We start from the raw sequence: 12,450 nt of genomic DNA, 5'->3' as shown, positions 1-12,450 counted from the left end.
TTAGCTCGTCAAGGCGCATCGCATGGTATATAATATGACCTCGAAAGGTCAAGTTCAAAAGTTGACCTCAGGTCAAGGTCATGACCTGACCGAAATAGGTCATGTTGCATATCATTCGATCCGCATTGACGAGACAAACACGATAAACGTCGAACGGAGTCTCTATCTCTGTTCAATTAAAAGTTATTGAAGAAAAACCGTTGGTGACCGTTGAATTGCATGCCGGGCCCCAACAAGTGACCTGACCTAAGGTCACAGAAATAAAAATTTCGAAATATACAAAATGTTTCTTATGGTCTCCTTATATGTTTCTGAAAGTTTCATAGCATTCAGTCAAATGGTGTGGATGTAGCACAGCGTCAAACTTTTTATGAGGTGAGGTCACTTATCGTGACCTGGTGACCTGACCTTGCATGACCTAACACAATTTTTTTTTCAAAAATGATGTTAAATTGTTTAATGAACACCTATACAAAGTTTCAAAGTCGTGGCTTCACTGGTTTTTGAGTTACAGCGAAAAAACCAGAGGAGGGGGGTTGAAAACAAACCCCCTGCAGTGCGCGTGTTATTGTCGAAAAACACTTTTTGTAAAAACAGCTATTTTTGGAGTTTTTGCCCTCTGGAGGCTAAACCGGTGACCTGAGGTCAATTTTGATGATAACCTTATCAAAAGAAGAGTTCAAATGCTATCGATTGCTGTTCCATGCGTTTTTCTAGCTCTAGTTCTTGAGATGTTTTCTGAAAAAATATAATGACATTTGGCAAATTTTGACACTTGATGACCTCCAGTGACCCCAATATTGCTCTAAGATGAAAAATGACCTAAATACTTTCAAACGTACGCATTGAGTGCTATCGACTGCTTTTTACCGCGTCTTCCTAGCCCTCTTAGTTTTCAAGTAAGAGGTGGGTGGTAACATATGCCCCCCCTCCCCCCACTAGGGCGAAGTTGGCTGAGACCGCCACTGGGGCGCGGGTTAACCCGGCAGGCGGTAGGCCTCCCGGCCACCTTCCGCGCGGTGGGGGGGGGGGTATTTCCCCCCCCGTATCTCCGAAACTACTGGACGGATCCGGAAAATTCAAACGGCTTCGATAGCCCTGTCAAATTTGTCGAAGGAAACCAAATTTCATTGACCTCGGGGTCACCGATGACGTCACAGGTCAGGTCAAAGATAAAATGTTTCAACGTTCACGGGGCTTCTAGGGAAAGCTCTATAACACCGAGTAAAACGCATTTTGTCGAAAATCAGCGATAAGGCGTCAGTTGTCTAGTACATATGTTGCTATTAGAGGTCACTGGTCATACCAGGTCAGGTCACAGGTCAGGTCACCAAAGGTCACCAAAGGTCACCAAAGGTCACCACATGAACCCAACTTTACTAAAGTTGTGCGATGCATGTTTTATGGCCAGTTTTTCATTTCCAACTCAATGGTGTTGGTTATAAGACCATCAGGTACGGTTTAGGTCACTTTCGGGTGGAGGTCAGGTTAAGGTCAGGTTAAAAAAGGTAAAATTTCAAAAGTTTATATTTTTGCATAAAATGGGTATTGATTCGATGCAGCTCGTCACGGGGAGTCTCAAGGTGGTCTTTGTTTTGCGCTACGAGGTTTAGAATTGCTACAAATTGAGTTTGAAAATTTGACGTAATCAATTTTGAACAGTTTTTTCGCTATAACTTGGCCAAAAATATAGATATTGATCTCAAATTTGGTATGTAGATAGAACGCGGCAGGGACTTTCACATATATTCCGTTTTTTCGAAATTCAAAAAACTTTTTGGATTTTTCGGCTATTATATTAAAAAAAAAATCTATTTTTCATTTTTGAGGATCAAAATCCAAAAATTCGAAAAATCGAAATAACAGTTTTGTAGCCCTTTTAATTTCACACCTTTTATGTTGAAACATTTTTATGTATCTCTAAAGCTGTAGGCCTGACAGCTCTTCTCGGGAAACCTTTTTTGTCGAAAATGGCAGAAATGACGTCACTCTGACGTCATTAGCGGCCAACCTATCATAGCCTTTGGAAAATATGTCGGTCACCATGTGCGCTAGCTACTCCCGGGAAGGTACTGAAAGTTTGGTGACGATCGGCGCAGCGGTTCTCGAGATATATCGAAAAAACTAAAGGGGGGGGGGCAAAAAATGCCCCCTCACCACCGCCAGGAAGGTTAAAAGTTAGATGTAAGGTCATAGGTTGATTCAAAGTCAGGTCAAACATCTCAAACTTGGACTACAGCAGCATGGACAGTGACCATCCCACCTTAACACAAATTTCGAGGTGATATAGCCAAATTGGGGCCCCTGACTTGCAATTACCGATTTGCAGTGGCGGCGCTTGGCTTAACCCTCGCCGGACCTATTGGTTTTCTACATATGTACGTGCCGGCCGATTTGGGGGTACGACCCCCCTCGCCGTTTCGCCCCTGGTGGAGCTAGCGCGTCGCAGAAAAACGAGCGTGTGCGCCGTTACGAGACGCAGAGATTGGTACCCGATTTTAAACTCCTAGGCTAACCGGTGACCTCTGAGGTCAGGACAAGTGCCCCAAGGTGCAGTTCAGTTGTTGATGAATAACTTCGCAAAAAACGGCCGCAGAGCCGCGGTTTTGGCAGCATCGTGTTCGCCTCGCTCAGGCGCGTCGAACGATATACTTAATTTTTGTTTGGGTCATGTCAACTTAGGGTGTTGACCTCAGGTCACGCTCAGGTCAGCGCCCCCAGGTCACGAAGCTGGTCGAAAAAGGTCATGTCGCATATCATTCCATTCGGCAGGTCTTCTTGAGTCCATTGGTGGCTTTCCCGACTCGCTATTTCAATTTGATCGGGAGTTATTGACGAAAAACTAATATGACTTTGATGACGTCATAAATGACGTCACGCAAGGTCAACATTACAAAGGTGACGCATCTAACCTTGCAAGGAGTGCATCAAATCACGATATTATGTGTGCTTGAGATAGTTGGAGATCGTTTCCGGCGCCAAAATAGCAGTTTTTTATTTTTCCCCATTGACTTACGAGTATAATGGTGAGGTCATGAAAATGACCTGACCTCATATGACCTTTAGGAAAAATCCGAGAGATACAAGTTGTGAGACTCGTAATGGATACTAGATCCTGCAAGTTTTATTTCCCTGTGATAGCTCCTCTGGCAGTGAGGGCGTTGCGAATTTTCGACATCTGAAGACCGTGCAGAGGTTCACTTATGACGTCATGGGTCAGTGACCTAGTCTGATTCGAAAATGCGGTTGGTGTCAAAAGCTCCGGATTGAATCAACGGTCAGGTATGTCAAGTTGCAGCTCTCTATCGCCAGTGTGTTTGGAGATATCGCGAAAAAAAAACTCTATGGGGGGCGGCAACCAGCCCCCGCTCACGAGCTTCAGAATTCCTTTACCGTGACGTCATCACGGCGCATGAATTTTCCTTCACCCATAGAAATGCATGCAAAGCATGGTGTGTTTCAGGCGGGCTAAGGAGAAATCCAAGGCCTACATGTGTTCAAAAGACGTACCACTAGGCCAATGGATTCGTCTCATTACGATAAATGGGGTTAAAATCGAAACATTCGGCCTATATTTATCTAAAATGGGCCAATCAAATGGTCCCTGCAACTCATAATGAAGGATTTCCTCTGCGTTGAAAAATTTGTTTTTGTGTTTTTTATTAGCGACAGGGGAAATCCTTCATAATTGCTACCAGATTACTACCATATTCCCTCGCATTTCTGTTGCGCATTGCCTCACAAATCAGAGTTTTGTGAAGTTTATACTAATTAAATTGTCATATTCTGACTGATTTTGGCGATTTTTAATTATTTCAACGCAGCATGGATCACGTAGCTCTCATAGTTTGCTGAAGAATGTGGCTTTTGCTTGGTTATTCTCAAGTTTTCTGTGATTTGGTGCGCCGTGATCGTAGCATTATGCAAAATACAAATTATTAACCCTCGCCGGACCTATTGGTTTTCTACATACGCGCCGGCCGAGGGGGGGGGGGGCGGGTACGACCCCCCCCTCGCCGTTTCGCCCCTGGTGGAGCTAGCGCGTCGCGGAAAAAACGAGCGTGTGCGCCGTTACGAGACGCAGAGATTGGTACCCGATTTTAAGGTCCTAGGTCAACCGGTGACCTCTGAGGTCAGGTCAAGTGCCCCAGGGTACGGTTTAGTTTTTGGTGAATAACTTCGCAAAAAATGGCCGCAGAGCCGCGATTTTGGCAGCATCGTGTTCGCCTCGCTCAGGCGCGTCGAATGATATACTTTTTGTCCGGGTCAGGTCAACTTGGGGTGTTGACCTCAGGTCAAGGTCAGGTCAGCACCCCCAGGTCACGAAGTTGGTCGAAACTGGTCATGTCGCATATCATTCGATTCGGCAGGTCTTCCTGAGTCCATTGGTGGCTTTCTCGACTCGCTAGCTCAATTTGATCAAGAGTTATTGACGAAAAACTAATATGACCTTGATGACGTCATAAATGACGTCACGCAAGGTCAACATTGCAAAAGTGACACATCTAACCTTGCAAGGAGTGCATCAAATCACGTTTCTGTGTGCTTGAGATAGTTGGAGATCGTTCCCGGCGCCAGAATAGCAGTTTGAATTTTTCCCCATTGACTTATAATGGTGAGGTCACGAAAATGTCCTGACCTCATATGACCTTTAGGAAAAATCCGAGATATACAAGTTGTGAGACTCATAATGGATACTAGATCCTGCAAGTTTCATTTCCCTGTGACATCTCCTCTGGCAGTGAGAGCGTTGCGAAGTTGCGACATCTGAAGACCGTGCAGAGGTTCACTTATGACGTCATAGGTCAGTGACCTGACCTGACCCAAAAATGCGGTTGGTGTCAAAAGATGCGGCTTGGATCAAAGGTCAGCTATGCCAAGTTTCAGCTCTCTATCGCCAGCGTGTTCGGAGCTATCGCGAAAAAACCCTATGGGGGGGGGGCGGCACCCGCCCCCCCCCCTCGGCCGGCGAGGGTTAAATCAATTTTTGAAGTGAAGTTCACATGAAAAACCAATAATTCAAGCATAATAATTGTTTAAACATAATGATGCAACATGTGTCTCCGAGATGGAACTCATATTTCAAATGAAAACTGAAAATGGAAAACAGAAGATGGATCTGCGGAGTCACTGAGATCACAAAGTGCTCTTGATTGTTGGTAGTTGAAGATGTTGAGAGAACTTATGAATCTGCATACCAGGTCCTGACTTGCTTGATTTTTCAAAGCTATTTTAATTCTCATAATTGTGTGTAGTGACTGTGCACACTGCGTAGCACATAGAAATGTGCAGGTGGCTGGTGCCTGGTAGGTGGGTTAGACTTCGGAGGAGCGAATTTGGATGTCAGTGTAAAATTCATGGTTATGCCTTGTAGAGTAAGCTCTCCTGTTATTGTTGTCTTTTTATAGTTGTAGGTATATCTAATACAGCTGTTAGTTTCATTTTTATTAAAATGCTCAACCAGAATTTGCACACGTTTCATGCATGAATGGCTTAAGTTTGGGGCGTTTATTCAACTCTGGCTGCTAAAGTTTTTCAAAGGCACATGGCACAGCACGACTTTGGGCTAGATCAGCTGGTACCTACCCGTTGACTTTTTTCTATTTTTGGTGGTGATGTGTTTGCTGTCTGCCTTTTGTAAGGTGGTCAATGAAATAAAATAATGCATTATTTTGGAATGTTTCCTTAACCCGCGCCCTGCTGGGGGGGGGGGGGTGTTTGAACACCCCCCCTTGTGGTTTTTCGCAAATATCTCAAAAACGGCGGCGCGGAGCGCCGCCGTTTTTGGTACACCTTGTCATACATCAATTCTACACATGTTGTGAAAATTTCAGACCAAGGTCATTCAAGGTCAGGTCACCAGGTCACTTGAAGTGACCTCACCTCATAAAAAGTTTCAATGTCTGCCATAGCTACACCGAGTGACCGATCGCTTTTAAAATTTCAGCGATTGCTAAGAGCAATAGCATGTACAAAATGTATATCTCAGAATTTTGATATCGATGACCTAAGGTCAGGTCAATTTTGCGACCTCCCCATTATAAGTCAATGGAAGAAAATTGAAATGCGCCTCTTTTGGACGAAAGACATTATAAACACTCCCAAACACCGAATTACAAGTGGTTAAGACACACTGAACATGAAAATGGTGTCCGTGACCCCTGTTTATGCCCTGAGGTCATCTTAGGTCACGAATGGTATCTAACGGTTTTTCGCAAATAACTTTTGATAGAGGCATGCTAGAGCGATGAAAACGCCTTAGATGTGTTCAGCTCGACGATACGGATCGACTGATATGCAACATGACCCTTTCCGGCCAGGTCATGACCTTGACCTGAGGTCAAATTTTCAAGTTGACCTTTCAAGGTCAAGTTATAGTTCATTAGATGCGTCTTGACGAGAGGAACACGATGCCGGTAAAAGTAAGCTCGTACAAGGCTTGGGTCAAAAGTTATTGCAGAAAAACTGTTTCCGAAAAAATCGGCTATTTTTGCAGTTTTTGCCCCCTGCAGGCAAAACCGTTGACGTTAGGTCAAATCTGAGAGAATTACTCAGAAAGGGCGTTATAAGGGCTATCGAATGCGCTTTTCCGCGGCGCTGTAGCTCTATTGGTTCCCGAGTTATGCGTTGGCTTCTTGGAAATTTTCGACATTCGACCTGGAAATCGGCGAAATTTTGCCTTCAATGACCTCTGGTGACCTGACCTTTGACCTGACAAAAAAAATTGACCGAAGTGATTTCGTCATCATTTTTGACGCTCTTTCGAACGCCGCCTTCCGCGTATCGCTACGTGGCCCAGGAGCCGAGTTACAAGGGGGGGTGTTCAAACACCCCCCCCCCCAGCAGGGCGTGGAAATCCAGGACCCCCAGCCGGGCGCTGGTTAACCCTCGAGTTGCTGGGGGGGGGGGGCGTTAAACGCCCCCACTTTTTTCGCCGAGCCATAGCAAAAACCGCCGCAGGCGCGCCAAATTTTGGGTACCTGTAGGGAATTGATTGAAGTTTATTGTGTAAAAGTTTCAAAAAAAAATCGGTCGGAATTTTTTTGAGATATCGAGGTTTTAGTGACGTCATGATTTCTGAGTTTTCGACCAAATACGGCATATGTTCAAAAAATCATATAAAATCACAAAATAGACATATAGACATGCCGTAAACGTCATTAGACTGCCAATACCATGAAGAATCAAATGGCTATCTTCGATTATTGATTATCGTTCCGCATTTTCCAAAATCTTGAACTGAATCTTGGCAATTTCTCGTGACTACTTCACGACCATGATACATGAATTTCTTAAATTGAACTTTTTTAGCCAAACACGTACACATATGATAAAATGAATGTCACCATCGTGTTCTACGCCCCAAATTACCCATAAAACATGTGTCACAGGCTGCGAATATCAGTTTTGATTTTCGGGGATATGTGCCTGCCCGGTTGACCTGACCTTGACCCTGACCTATGCTTGACTGACCCCTGCACGGAGCTGACACTCTTGTAGGCCTTATATGATGGATTGTGCACCGTTTTGGTAGAGTTTATGACGAGAGGCGCCCATTGCGAAGTCCTGAAGTCCATGCTACTGAAAGCCCGATTTCAGGTGTTTGACCTGACCTTGACCCAACCTGTGACCTCAAAATTCAACTTTAACCCTCGCATGTGTAGGGGGGGGGGGGTCGGATGGACCCCCCTCATGGTTTTTCGCGAATAACTCGCGTAAAAAGCGGCCGATCGCGACGAAACTTTCAGTACCCTCGCATTGATCAATTTTACACCTACCCTGAAAATTTCATGACCCTGACGCAAATGACCTTTGACCTGTGACCTCTTTTCCGAGACCATGTTTGGCCGGAATCGCGATTTCGCGTATGTCGGCTCGCACTAGCCGCGTGTTTGCAAGCTTTTCGTGGTTTCAAACGTTCAAACATGTGATTTGATGTTACTCCCGTGTGTGTCAAGGTCACCTGAAGGTCAGGTCAGGTCATTGACCTTTGGTGACCTCGGGTGACCTCGGGTCACTTTTTCGAGTTTTACATGTTTCTAGGCTAGTTTTTGGAGCTGAATTCGAATTTAGCAATCATTTGAACATTTACGAAGTAGTTTTGGTGACTTCGTAACATATTACGAAGCTGTCAGAGGCGGTTGACACGTACTACGAATACCCGTCACGACGCCTACTGGTTGACCTGACCTGACCTGACCCGACCTGGTCTAAATGCTTCAAGACATCATCTGTGATCAAAACTAACACGATATTCGTGATCAGCACCCTGAAAAACCCCTTAGAAGCCACACTTTACGACTTTCTAACAGGTCCCGATTTTCCCGACTTTGGGTCATTGACCTGACCTGGAAGGTCAACCAATGACCTAGGACCTTAAAATTGGGTATCATCGGCTTTCTCTCGTCACGGGCAACACGCTCGTTTTTTCCGCGAAGCTCTAGCTCGATCAGGGGCCAAACGGCAAGGGGGGGGTCCAACCGACCCCCCCCCCCCCCTACACATTAGAAGCTGGCAAACGCCGCACACATGCGAGGGTTAAAGTACTCATCTGAAGCGTCTCGTCGCGTTCTTTCGTTTGCCGCCTCGTGCGTTTCGCTGCGCCTATTGGTTCTCGAGTTATCGGCTGGGGGCGTTTAACCCCCCCCCCCCAGCAAACGGTGGGTTGCGAAATAACCCAGCAACTGCCGGGTTAACAGAAGCCAGGAGCCGGATTGATGTGTGCTGGTGAATGAGATGGTTCAAAAGCATTATCTGATGTTTTTCAATGTGCACAAGCCATAACATCCCTTTCATATGCTGAACTTTTAAATAGCTTCTCAGTCTCTGTCATTTTCCTGAAATATTGGTGTAGATAAGAAATATCAGTACCTACTCAGAAGTACCTGCCTTCTGCTGAATAAATATTGCATTGGTTGAACGAAATACACAGGTAGCCTTCTGATGATGTAATGTGAAATTTTATTTCTACAAACTTAGAAAATGAAGTTCAAATTATGCATATATGCATACATTTTTTCATGACTAAGAAAGTTCTCCACAAGAGTAGGTAATATGAGAAAGTCTATAAAATGACACATTCTGAACTGAAGGCTCAATGCTGACAGAGCATTGCATCAAAGAAAAACTGACTTGCTGGGTTACGAATATTTATTTATTTTAATTATTAAATGTACTGTACAATACATTGCAGTGAAATAACAAAATAGTGCAGCAAAATAGGATTGGTGACGATCAAACAACACGCGCGCCATTGATGTCTGCAAAAATTGCTACCAGATTGCTACCAAATCCGTGACGTAGCTACGGCGCCTTTATTTCCCTAGTGAACCAACCTGAGTAGTAAAGTAATCTTGGCGGCAACCCCCTTGGCCCCCTTGGTCGGCGAGGGTTAAATTTCAGGTGAGGCACTCGTATAAGGACTTATAACTTAAGTACAACAATATTCGCAGAATATAGGTAGGGGAGAGTGGGGTAAGATGCTCAGGGTGGGAAAGACGCCCCAGTCCCTCTAGCAGCGAAACAAAGAATCGAACCTTGAAATTGATGTTATTAGCGTAAAGCGGATGCCTGCCTTGTTAACTGCACAAACATTTGCGAAGGTCAGTTGGGCAACGGTTGGCTGGTGATTGCATGCTTTTTATTTGCTGCTTTCAAAAAAAAATATGTATTTTGGTGTCAAAACATTGTTAATATCAAAGAAGGTAAAATCATTTTTAGGTCCCTTGCTCTTGTCGTGATACATTAACCCGCGAGTTGCTGGGCGGGGGGGGGGCGTTAAACGCTCCCACGTTTTTCGCCGGGCCATGCCAAATTTTGGGTACCTGTACACTGAGAAAAAAATTATTCCCCAGGGGTGTTTTACGGGTGTCAGACACCATTGGAGGTGTCATCGAACACCCAGATTGGTGTTGAAAAATGCTGTTTAGGGAATCATTAAGGTGTACAACACCACGATGACACCCTTTCAAGTGTTCGTTCGCATGCGAGCGTTTAGATATACCTTAATGGGATTCAGCATGACACCTTAATAGGTGTCCGACACCCACACCCATCCGGGTATCAAACACTCTAAGTATCAAACACCCTAAAAGGTGTCAAAAATGTTCTTTTAAAAGCATCTGACACCCTTATGATGCCTTCACAGGTGTTGCCATTTATTGAAGCGGAATGTTAAGAATGTCCGACACTGCTAGAAGTGTCACATTGACACTTGCAAAAGGATCTGACACCAAAAACAGCGTGAAAAAAATGAGGAAAAATATTCCCATGGGGTGTCTCACGGGTGTCGGACATCATTGCAGTGTCATTATAACGCCCAGATTGGTGTCAAAAATGTTGTTTTGGGAATCATGGAGGGTACAACACCACGCTGACAACCTTCAAGTGCAACGCGCTTTTAACCCGCGCCCCGCTGGGGGGGGGGGCAGAATCTGCCCCCCCTCCCGTTTTTCGCCAATAACTTCTAAACGCGTTACGCCAGCAACGTCAAACTTTCAGTACCTTATCATACATCAATTTGACACGTTCCCTGAAAATTTGAGCGAAATCCGTCGGAAAATTTTTGAGAAATTGACGTTTTAGTGACGTCATGTTCGCCATTTTCGCCTCAAAAACGGCAAAATTTCAAACGCCGCTAACATCTTCATTTTTAAAGGAATCAAGACGTAACAAAAAAGCTTATACGTGATTCTACTTTGTCTATCAAATGGCTATCTCGGTTTTTTGAAAATTTTGGATTTTGGCCAAAATTTTTCCAAAAAACTGACTTTTTTGGGAAAATATTTATAAAATCCAAAATTTTGAGTTTATCGAAAAAACCGGAATATATGTCAAAGAAGTGGTCTATGTGCACCTACATACCAATTTTTAGAAGAATCGGTTCAAAAATGTGGGAGTTATTCAAAATTTTATGACGTCACGACACACAAAAATTTTGAAAAATGATTTTTTGGAAGTTCTAGACCTCGTACGGAAACAAAAATAGCACCATTCGATTCGCCGTGAAAAACTGCATCGGATAGACACCTTTTTAGGCCTTAACAACCAACTTCAAAATTTGACCTCACTTGACCTGACCTTGACCTGACCTCGACCTGAAATTCATCCAGAGGTGGTCCATATCACTTAGTGAGTGTGCCTATTGAATTCCATGAGTAAAATGACCCATAAAACATGTGTCGCACATGCCCTTTTCTATATTTTGTTTTTGGTGACCTGACCTGACCTGACCTGACCTTGACCTTGACCTTTGAATGACATTGTGTGCAACGAATATTGTCTTGGTAGTCTAAGAACACGTTTTGGGCAATCAGTCTCAGTCCATTCTTCGGCAACTACGGTGCAAGGCCGATACTGTAGAAACTTGCATTTTGTACCCTTGACCTGACCTTGACCTGACCTCTGACCTACTTAAGCAAAAAAATTTGGGCTCTTAAGACCCGCCTTGTTGAGAGCTTTCGATTGCCGTTTTCCCCGTCTTTCTACGACCATCGGTTCGGAAGTTAGACAGGGGGGGCAGAATCTGCCCCCCCCCCCAGCAGGGCGCGTATGGCTGAATAGCCCAGCGGGGCGCGGGTTAAACACACCATAATGGGATTCAGAAAGACACATTAATGGGTGTCCCCTACACCAACATCCATCCATTCGGGTGTCAAACACCCTAAACCATCAACACTTCAAAAGGTGTAAAAAAAATGTTCCTTAAAAGGGATCTGATACCCTTGTGATACCTTCACGTGTGTTGTCATTTGTTGAGGAACATTCCAGCATGAGTCATGAAATGTTTGAAAGCTGTCGTGTATTCGAACCTAAATCATCACATAAATTGTTCTGACGTCACTTGTGTTAGGAACCAGGGATGCGGTGTCTAACGGATTTTCAGTGACTCGGACTCCCGCTCTGTCTTCCAAAATGGACTCCTATTCCGGCCAGAACTGCCAACTCCATCAGACTCCGACTCTGACACCGTAGTACTGCTAGAAACCACAGCAGGTCCAGTGGTTTGAATCATTACCCAATCAGCAAGCTGCATTGTGTGACGTCATTTGTGTGCTGGTCACGCGGCGTCAACCATGCGAAGATCAAAAAGCGCCACCTTGCAGGAAAGCCGTTAGATTTCAGTTGGCGGCGGCGTGGCCACGTGGTGCGTGTGCGGTGTGAGTGATGGCAGGGCTTTTTTGAAGTTATGTGGATATAGTGGCGCCGAACGTTGTTCGCAGTGTACTTCTTCAAGTGATTGTGCGTTAATGATAATGTTTAGCTTTTATTTGTAGCTTGCTCCGTGTTTATTCAAATGACGAGGCGGGCGGTACTCGGTGAAATTTGAAGTCTGGAGTGAGGATGACAACACAGCATTGCACCATGGAAACGAAAGCAAGTGAACTGCGGAATAACATCTGGTTGGAGATAATCGACGGTTAATTATCATTGCTGAAATGCGAGCAACTT

At 44.7% G+C, this 12,450-nt stretch overlaps 1 protein-coding gene across 1 annotated transcript in view; it reads left to right on the top strand.

Annotated features, from left to right (window-relative positions):
• LOC122379335 (serine/threonine-protein kinase/endoribonuclease IRE1-like) overlaps positions 1–12,450 on the top strand; it is a 391,361-nt gene that overhangs the window by 210,627 nt on the left and 168,284 nt on the right. The window lies entirely within an intron of this gene.

The sequence above is a fragment of the Amphibalanus amphitrite genome, unplaced genomic scaffold (assembly GCF_019059575.1).
Source record: "Amphibalanus amphitrite isolate SeventyFive unplaced genomic scaffold, NRLGWU_Aamphi_draft 000008F_arrow, whole genome shotgun sequence".
Classification (NCBI taxonomy): domain Eukaryota; kingdom Metazoa; phylum Arthropoda; class Thecostraca; order Balanomorpha; family Balanidae; genus Amphibalanus; species Amphibalanus amphitrite.
The sequence above is the reverse complement of the archived record's forward strand: the minus strand, read 5'-3'. Positions and strand labels throughout refer to the sequence as shown.